This window comes from Anser anser (assembly GCF_964211835.1).
Source record: "Anser anser genome assembly, chromosome: 22".
Taxonomy (NCBI): Eukaryota; Metazoa; Chordata; class Aves; order Anseriformes; family Anatidae; genus Anser; species Anser anser.
In genome coordinates, this window is record NC_139743.1 from 3,095,369 (window position 1) to 3,104,910 (window position 9,542).

General features: G+C 49.3%; 2 long non-coding RNA genes across 8 annotated transcripts in view; both read right to left on the reverse strand.

Moving 5' to 3' along the window:
- Positions 1–9,542, reverse strand: part of LOC310885284 — a 75,550-nt gene that overhangs the window by 20,316 nt on the left and 45,692 nt on the right. The gene's annotated exons all lie outside the window — the stretch shown is intronic.
- The window catches only part of LOC310885283, a 33,487-nt gene continuing 26,060 nt past the window's right edge, over positions 2,116–9,542 (reverse strand). For 4 of the 7 annotated variants that reach the window (XR_014574670.1, XR_014574672.1, XR_014574673.1 and 1 more), the window contains 2 exons: positions 8,594–8,771; positions 4,602–5,993 (listed from right to left, as the gene is read on the reverse strand). This is a non-coding gene — a long non-coding RNA (uncharacterized lncRNA). The other 3 variants (XR_014574668.1, XR_014574671.1, XR_014574669.1) reach the window with 3 other exon arrangements.

Sequence of the window (9,542 nt, forward strand, 5' to 3'; positions counted from 1 at the left end):
CTGCCTGCCACGTGCAGATGGGCTCCTCGCTGCAAATAGCCCAAACGGCAGCAGAAACCCCTGTGTTTCTGGTTGCTCCCACGCTTCTGTAACCCAGACAAACCAGCTAATAGGAGAGGAAGTTAATGTATCGATTAGAAAGGCTAAGATGCAATAATAAATGTGACATATTCAGCTAAGATGCAGCCCCTGGACCTGCTGAGAGCAGCAGCGTTGGGTTTTAGCCAGAGTTTGAGCAGCTCTCACTAAAAACGGTTTTGAAAAATGTGAAGTACACCTACTTGGCTTCTTTAATTGAAAAATTGAATACCTTTCAGTGAGGATATCTTCCAGACTAGCTAGACCTTAAATTTTTAAGATCTGAAGCACAAGCGTTTGTCAAACACCTCTTTTCTCCACCAAAGAGTTGAGCTGCTTTAAACTGGCTGCCGGGGCTGGGCTGGCTGCTAGGTACTGAGCATAGCTGGGGAAAGACAGTAGCAGAAAGGCTCAAGCAGCTGTTTCAAGAGCAGAGAAGAGCTTCCTACAGCACAAGTGCGAGGTGGAAATCTTGAAAGGAGCCTGAACCCAGCGAGCCCCCGGAGCCTCATCCACACGCGGCGCTCGTCCCCGGGCACGCTGCCCCTCTCCATCGCCCGCTCTTGAGAACACGACGCAGGTCTGCCACAGAGACCCCGCGCAACAGCTACTGCCTGCAGCTCTGTCCTCAAACACCACTGTAAGAAACAGGGCTAAAAATAACATTTCCCTCTCTTTCCCCATCTTCCTTCTAGCTTGCAAACCTCAGCCACCACCACTAAAGCCCACAGCGCCCCAGCACCAGCCCTTTCATAGCCAGGGAAGGCCCTGATTCCCCTGGCAAACACCTGCTGCAGCTCAGCTCTGCTGGTCCTCCAGCCAAGGCTGCCCTTAACTCCTTCCCTGCCAGCCTCTGCCCCTGCCCCCGGCGCTGAAGCCTGAGCTCTGCACCGCTCTTGCATTCCCGCGCTGATCCTCTGAGCCACCTGGGTCCAGCCGGCAAAATTAAAGAGCAGTTACACAAGAGAAAGTGGTAATTTGGCTGGTGGCTCTTACAGTTTGCTGGACAGGGGAAAATGAAAAATTCTACCCCCTGGAAAAATACCGCGCTGGAATTGTTCAAGTCAGAGTCAGGCAACGGGCATCGGTTCGAAGCCAACACGCGGTACAAGCACAGAATGGATGCTGCCGTACGCCCCGCAGACAAACCACCATGCAGAGCGGCTGTCAGACACTGCGAGGGCACAGAGGGAAGGTGAGATCTTAAATGCTGATTTCTGGCTGAGTGACAGCTTGCTGGATAGAAGCGAAGCGCAGCCCCTGCCTCCTTAGCCCGGGAGCAGCTCTAGAAAGCAGCGTCCCTGGCACCAACATGTTTGCTGCAGACAAGAGATGCGCCCCACGAGCATCATTCCTGGCGCCCTGGGGGGAATCAGCTGCTTCGGCTGCTATTTGATCTGTCCCTGGGGACTGAGAGCACTCCAGCTCCTGCGCCTTCAACTTCAGAAAAAAACTGCCAGCAAGAGACAAAAAAACGAAAAGTTGCAGAACTTGATCAGTAAGGGCTACTTCCGCTAGTAATTACTAATAGTTTCACAAATATTTTGTTACAAAGAAAAGGTAAAAAAGGGAGGAAAAAAAAAAAAGAGAAAAAACAAATAATTCTTGAAGCCTGGACTCCAATTAAATTTTTCAAATTATTGTAAGCAAGAGGAAAAAAATGCACAGGCAGGACAAATGTTCTCCTAATTACCCAAACACTTTATTAACCAATGCTAATTAAAGCGTTTCTTGGAGTCTGACAAATGTCTGAAATTGCTCAATTTAGAAGTTAGTTTTGACTCCAGTAATTTATGCAGCATTAGAAAGTTACGCGGGAAAAGTATCTTTCAGCTAATGTTTTTTTATTAAAGCTGACAGCAATAATTAGTTATTTGCTACTAATGGGGTGGCCCCTTGAGGGGAATTTGCCGAGATGGATGGATTGGGCTCCTTCCAGCATTAATTGGTCTGAGCCTCGGTCAGATGCTCCAGCAGAGATTGTCCCAAGCACAGCCTCTCCTCTTCAAACTCACCCTTTGGTTCCCTTACAAAGAAAACAAGCCGTATGACTTGATCTATAGCTTAGAAAAAATATATTATTTTTAAAAAATAATTCCAGCCAAGGAGGCGCACCAGCACTGGGCACACCGCCTGCCCCGCCGGGAGGGGCCGGGCCCCTGGGCTCCAGCAGGCAAAAGTCATGCACTAAAATACAGCTGCTAAAACCAAAGTTCAGCAGTAATGGGAGCAACGCACCGTCTCAGCAAATGAAGCTGAAAGCAGATTTCCTCGGAGCTCTTGTTTTGCTGGAAGTAAGTATTTTGTGCGGTGCGGTCCTAGCAGGCAGTCATCACCCAATTAGTGACGAGCTACTCGCTCAGAGTAGAAGTAATCCACATTACAAACGCCATTTGTTTTGTTCCTGAGAATAATTGATCATCTTTTTAAAGGGACAGTGTAAAAACATTAGGCTTGAAATTAAAGCTTCACCCAGCAAAGAGAAACCCGAATTTAACGCTGAACTGTTATCATGGGTCTTTATACCATTGTGTCTCATAAATCCCCAGCCACTGGAGTCAACTGATTACGTGAGAACCTCAGCTCTTGTTAAAAGTAGATTTCTGCTTTTCTCAGACACAGAAAAAGCCCTGAACACAGGAAACTAATGAGCTGCGTGGATTCAGAAATCAGAATGCAAAGAAAGAAGATCCAGATTTTCTTTTCATCTCATTTTTTGAGCTTGACACATAATTTTGGATGCTTGGGTTGTCAATACCTTTTGTTTCTCATCTTTCCTATAAACTGCAAATGATCCAATTATAGAGTAAAAAGAACAGAAAGGGGGGAAAACTGGAGAAATAGAATAATCTATGGGGGAAAGAAAGTAGCTGAGATGAAAAGCTAATGAAATGACAAATGTAACACCACTCAGACGAATTAAAAGGGATTTGGTGTCAGACAGAGAAGAGAAGGCAAGAAAGTATGAGATCAGCCCAAGGACTCAGTTCTCATCCCATGGCTCCTGGATCTCTGCTTGATCCACACTTCTTCTCTCAATCCAATGCCTGAGTCCATGCTGGATTAAAAGCATAGCAGAGGAGAGCTATTCCAAGCTCTGGCTGAAAAATATCCCAAGCTACGTTCTCTCTGTGTTACAGGAATGCTTTTCTTTTGTGTTGAACAGATTTGCCATGTTGTAAAACAAACCTGAATTCAACCAGAGAGGATCTCTGGAGCCTGATGTGAAAAGCTCTATTTTTCTTCTCTTTCTCTTTTTTGAAAAAGATAGAAGGGAAATGTGCCATAGGCTGAGAAAGGCACTTAAATCATGCTTGCAGAAGAGGTTAACGGGGAAGCCTTGACAGGTATGCTAATGCTCTGCTATTTAGTCTGTAGGAACTGACATTAAAAGGCCTTGGTTAAAGACACGACTCAGTGTTTGAGCAATTTAATGAGGTGTTTCACATATCCCGACCTTGTAGGAACTATCACAGCTTTCCGAATGTTTCTGGTTGTGTTGGCCATTTGGGCTGACACCTGGACGTGCTGCTCACCTGCAGAAGCTGAGCCCCTGTGCCAGCGCCTTCCCTGCGCACAGCACCACGAGCAGTGCGGGTACGGGGGCACTGCGGTCAGCAACGCGCCCTCTCCTTGTGCTAAGTCCAGCAACACCACTCCACCTCTCACCATGTGCTTGAGCCCTCGACAGACAGCATTGACCCAAAATGCAGGAAAATCTATGAAAAATGTCAGGCGCAGAATGTATCAATTTTGACCTTTAAATTTTCGAAGTCTCTTTTACCACTCATTCAGTGTAAGAAAGGAAAGCTGATTTGACTTCAGAAATGGAAAGTTTTGATAAAGAAGTCAAAACCTGGCACTGGGACTATTTCAAAGTTAAGCACGAACTGTGCGTGACAAATGCCACGGCTCGGCAGGTCTGACACTCAACAGGACAGCCAAGTCTGGCTCCTACAACGATGGCAAACTGAAGGTGTCGTGGCTGATGGCACCAGCAAATCCAAGCCAGCACCCATCCTGCCCCATCACTTCCCTGCCCGCATGCCTCAGAAAAGGGTTCTCCTGACATACGATCATCAGTTACTCCTCTTGCCTTCTTTATTCTTATTCCTTTGGAACCAAGTCAGCATGGTACATTTTAGCAATGGGCTCTTAGGACTCACACTGCTTTGGATAAATAGATATACGAGTGACTTAGCATTTAATATTTTAAAGTCTTGGGGAACAGCACAGCATGCAGCACTTTGCCCAACTTGAGCACCGCGTGTAATTTACAGGTTGCTGCATGCTCAGCCAGGAAAGCCTCAGGGTCCATATTTCTCTTCTCTCCCTGGAAGCTGCGTGTGGATGCACTCCTGGCTCTGCCAGCGCTGAGTAGCAGGCACCAGGGAGCTGCAGCAGCTGGGAACGTGAGCTCCTGGTGCAAGTAAGCGCAAAAGCTATTTCCGAGCTATCTCAGGGGCTCAGAAATCCAGCGCCCATTCATTCCAATATGGCCTGGCCATCAAGAAGCCTGAAAAATTATAACCTAAGCCTTAGCAAAGTAGCAAGAGCAAAACACGCAGGGCTCATCTCAGGGAAATCCCTTGCAAGGCTTTGCTCAATTCACCAACTACAGCCCCTCGGCCAGCCCCACACGCAGCCCCCACTGCACCACGCACCCATGGGACCCCCCCAGGGGGCTTGCAGGTCCCTCATGCCCAGTGGACCTGCAAACGCCAGAAAGGAGATTTAGGAACAGAAGAGTCACTTTATTTTAAAGCTTTTAAGGGAATATTGAAAAGAGTGGAAAGGGGTTTTGATCTTTTTTTCTCCCCTCCAAACTTGGAAAAAAAAAAAAAGCTTTTAAAATAAATAGCTGGCAATGTCTCTTGTTTGAGTAATTCTTTGCCAGCAATAAATGTGTCACTCTAAAGTGCTTTATTTAGAAATAAAAAAAATGTTTTTCTTTGTAGAGCGCTCTGCATTACATCAAGTTAAAGGCTGGAAGCGAAATTCTCTTCCTCACTCTGCGTACCCCTCCCTGCTTGATACATTCATATATTCTCCTATAATCTGATCTAGGTTATAAAAATATATATAAAAAAAAGAAAAAATAGAGAGACATCTGGCTCTCCCACACATCTGACATTTCCCTTTATGCCTGGTTTAACTTTTTTATGACTGCCTGGGTTCGCTTCACTGGAGAATTTCTCCCTTCAAATGAGTTTCCTGTTTTATGTTAGAAAATTTTCCTTTAGACAAACCTGATAATTTTTCAAGTTAAAATGTGTACGTTTTAAGTACTTAGGAAGTTTAAGGATCCTACTGATGGGGACATAAATCTGAGTTTATTCACGCTGGAGTCCCTGTGTCTAACCGATCCTTTTAAAAAAATAAAAGGGAGAGAGAGAGATAGGTGGAGACATAGGGAAGAGAGATTTTTTTTTTCCTTGTGTTAAAGCAGAACCCCCCCAAACTGTCAATTCAGTAAGAAATTTATTAGTAGCTGCTCGTACTTTATGTGCTGACGCCGGTGGAAGGCAGTACTTGCAGTTCCTCCCGCACGTACGTGTTCAACAGCAAGCAAAGAGGGGGCTGCCCCAGCGTCACCATCACGTACGGGGTCAGACCTGCGGGAGCCCAGGCTTGGATGCTCTGTCCCTGCTGGGGCACCGCCTTGGCACCAGCAGCTTTGGGCCGAGGCACCGGAATTTTTGTCCCTGGGAAGGCAGGATGGGCCAGGGCACTCATCAGAGGCCAGGTTTGGTTTTACCCAAGCAGTAGCCATGCAGGCTGCACAATGGAGGTGCCCGATCTGGGCACACGTTAACTGGGAGCAAGAGGGTGTCTCTGCCTTCCACAGCTCACCTCTGGGTCAGCCTTCGTCTCACCCACTGCTCCTCCTCCAGCTCATCACTGACGTCGGGCTGCTGCAACGCAAGATCACGTAATGAATAAAAGCAGGATGAGTCCTATTGTTCAGTAATAAGGAGAAAAAAAAAATGATCAAAAAAGCCAGGGACTTAAAAGACCAGAATTATTTCTCACATAGAATAGGGGGAAAAAAATAAAAACCCTAACATGCCTTATCGCAGCGGAGAACAAGCGCTGTGCAAATGTGTGGGCCTGTGAGTGGCGTGCAGGTTGTTTTGAATAGACGTGTGACATTGTCAGGGAACCTTCCATTGTGCCTCTGAAAGGCACTCGCAACATTGCATGAAAATCAGTCATTTGTGTCACCCTGAGAATGGGAAAAGATGCCGTGGAGGTTTTTTTTTTTTTTTTTTTTAAAGGCAATGTCCCCAGAATAAGACCTTCAAAGCCAGATAAACCTTATTTCTGAGAGGCATGGAAAAAAAGGCAAGAAAGCAAAAGTTTGGGGACGCTCAACAATCCAGGTTTCTTTAGATAAACAGATACAGCCATCCTTCCCTGGGCCATCAGCCCTGCATCCAGAGCCCCTGGTCCGCCTTGTCCCTCCCCAGGCACAGCTGGGACCACGGCCATAAAAGAGCTGCAGGCACCCACGGCTCCCCCAGACCCAGCCCTGCTGCAGGACCTCGCCCCTCCGCGCCTCCCTCCTGCATGCCAACCCCGGCTATCGGGGCAGAAGCGCTCCCCCAGCCCTGCTCCCCATCAACTTAGATGAGAAAACACGATCGATCCCGTCCTCCAGCATTTTGCAGATTGTTCAGGGGAACAACAGCTGGGGAGACTTTTTTTTTTTTTTGACAAATGCACTTTCATTTTCAGCTGAGTTTCCTCTCTGGGAAGAAAAGATATGTTCTGTCGGTTCTAATTAGCTGCCCCAGTCACTCACAGCAAGGGACTTCTGATTTAGCCTTTGCTTAAATCCTTCCCAGCTTTCTCCCGGGTGGCAACCCCACATTTCCACCCCTGTTCTGCCAGCCCCAGGCCCACATCCCTGGGGAGGATGTGGCCCCATTGCAGGTCCAGCTCTGCTCGTGCATGGGAGGAAGCGCCCACCGGGCAGGGCTGGGGTGGCTTTGGGCTGTACGTGTCCTCCTCGTGCACATCCTGCTCCATGCCCCATCACGTCCCACCCAGCAGCTCCCAGAGCGAGGAAAAAGTGGATTCAGCCACCCCCAGCACCAAAGGAACACCGCGAGGTCCCCAGGGTGCTCCCGTGTCCCCACGCTCCCCTCTGCTGCTGCAGGGTGGCCTCAGGATAGAGCTGGTGGGGGGACAAGGGGGCTCTGGCAGACTCAGTCCCAGCAAAGGCTCCACTTCCAGGTTTCATCCAAGTGCCTAATTAAATCTTCAGAGCACTAACTGCTTGGGCTCCAACACAAATAGCTGCAGAAGCCAGAGGGAAGGCAGGGGAAGGACAGAGGTGGAAAAAGGAGGGAGAACCCTAAAATAAATAAATTAATTAAACAAATAAATAGATAGAGGAATAACAGAGGGAAAATAAAATAAAACAACCTGCAGTGCCGGATGCCCAAGCACTCATTAACAGCATGAGAGAAGGGAAGAGAAGTGTCTCATTGTCTGAGGCTGTCATCCTTCATTCTGACGAGCACTTAGAGAGTCGCGACCCCTTTCAGCATCTCCACACAGACAATCAGCCCCGCGCATCGGTCACTGCCGTGCGCTCGCCGCATCCCCGCCTTATTACAGGGATACGCGGAGGGAAGGATATCATACCATCGGGGAGGGCTGCGCCCACGCCACCGAGGAGGGAGCAGGGACGCGGGCACTGCCCTGCTGAGCCCTCCGCAGCAAAGCCCCATGCCATGGGACTGCCTTCAGCCCAGCACCTCTTCTCCTGTGCCTGCAGCTCACACACCCCAGCGTGGAGAGAGAGCAGCGAAGGAGTGAGCTGATGGGTCTCCTTCCTCAGCTGGTGCCTGTGGCCCCCCAGCCCAGGCTGCCTTGCAGGAGGACAGGACTATTCCTGCACACACCTATGGGCTCAGGTGTCTCTGGGAGGCCTCGCTGTTAGCAGCTAAACAATTAACAGAACTTGGTTTAAAGAAAAAAAAGTGTCATCTGCTTAGAAGGAGCCCAGGAGGGGGCAAAGTGGCATTTGTGGAGAGGCCAACAGATGGGGGACTGGGGAGATGGACGAGGCAGAGGTGATGAATGAGCAGGAAAGCTGGAGAATCTGCAAACCTGTGTTTTTGGTGCTCTACAGACTGAAGATTTCAGCTGAGGCTGCTCCCTGGCATCACAGCTTGTTACCTTTCTGCCTGAGCTCCCTTTGTGCTTTATTATAATTTTAAAGCATGGTTAGCACTAGTGAGAGATACTGAATTGACAGCCCCAGAGTGATGCCTCCAGCACGCTGCCCTCCCACTTGGGTTGCTGTTGTTATTTGTGTATTTGCAAGCTCTGACAATAGGCTGATCACTGCACGGATAATAGAAGCAACCCCTGGCTCGGTGGGTTCATCTCCGAGGGGGGGAAGGACATCAGAATTCAGGGTTGGTTCCAGCCAGGAAAATAAAGGAACAGGGCACACTGGTGACAACGCTTTTGGGGGGCACGGAATAAATATTTGAAAGACCTGTTTCTGTACTCGCTTGACCACTTGATGAGTCAGCAGCACCAGGAGCCTGTTTGTCAGGAGGGGATGCTCCCCGGGCTTCGGTTCCGTCTGCATCGCCCCGCAAACCGCAGCGATTCCTGCAGCCTGGTCGCCATAGGAATAGCTCGTTCCTCCTTGATGGACTCCTCTACTCAACCTGTTGTGATTTAAATTGAAGACAGCTGGTCTCATGCTGAAACCGGTGTCACATGCCTTTTAGCAGCAGCTTGCCTATCAGTTTGCATTCCCTCCTCCAGTCATCCCAGGATGCTATAGCTCTCTTAGGTGGGGTTTATCATGACACAGAACAAGCACTGTCAGTGCTCGCTCTCAATGAAGCAACAGCTTGGAGCACACTGAACGCCTCTGGATTTTCTCTGCAAACATCGCTTGTTGCAGGGAACTCCCGTTCTGCCGGACTGTTTGCTCCTCGTCAACACAGGAAATTTGGCTGGGTGCTTCAGAACCCCTAGAGCAAACACTGTAGTCATTTAAGCAAAAAAAAGCAAACAGCTTTTAGCGAAATGTGGAGAAAATGGGTCCGCTGCTTTATCCCATGTCCTGCATGGGCTGTCACAGCCCACGAGGCAGGGGGCTGGCTGGGGAAGTGCCCCCAGGGCCACAGTGAAACACCAGGAGGGGACAGGGCCATCGGCCCCACAGGCAGACCCAGGTCCCATTGCCTGCTCCCCGCGTGCTGGAGCAGATTCTGGCTGCCCTGCTGTTCCACCTGCTCCTGCCATTTTCTCCTCTGCGGTGACTAATAGCTGTTCTCAGCTCCACAGCCTCTGCGTGCTTTCCCTCCTCCTCCTTTCCCTCTCTGCACAGCTCCTGAGCCATGATGCTGTGCTTGCTACCAGTTCACCTCGCTCTGCCCAAAAAACACCTCCTGCCTGCCTGCCTGCCCCCCCCCCGCCCCAGGTTGAGG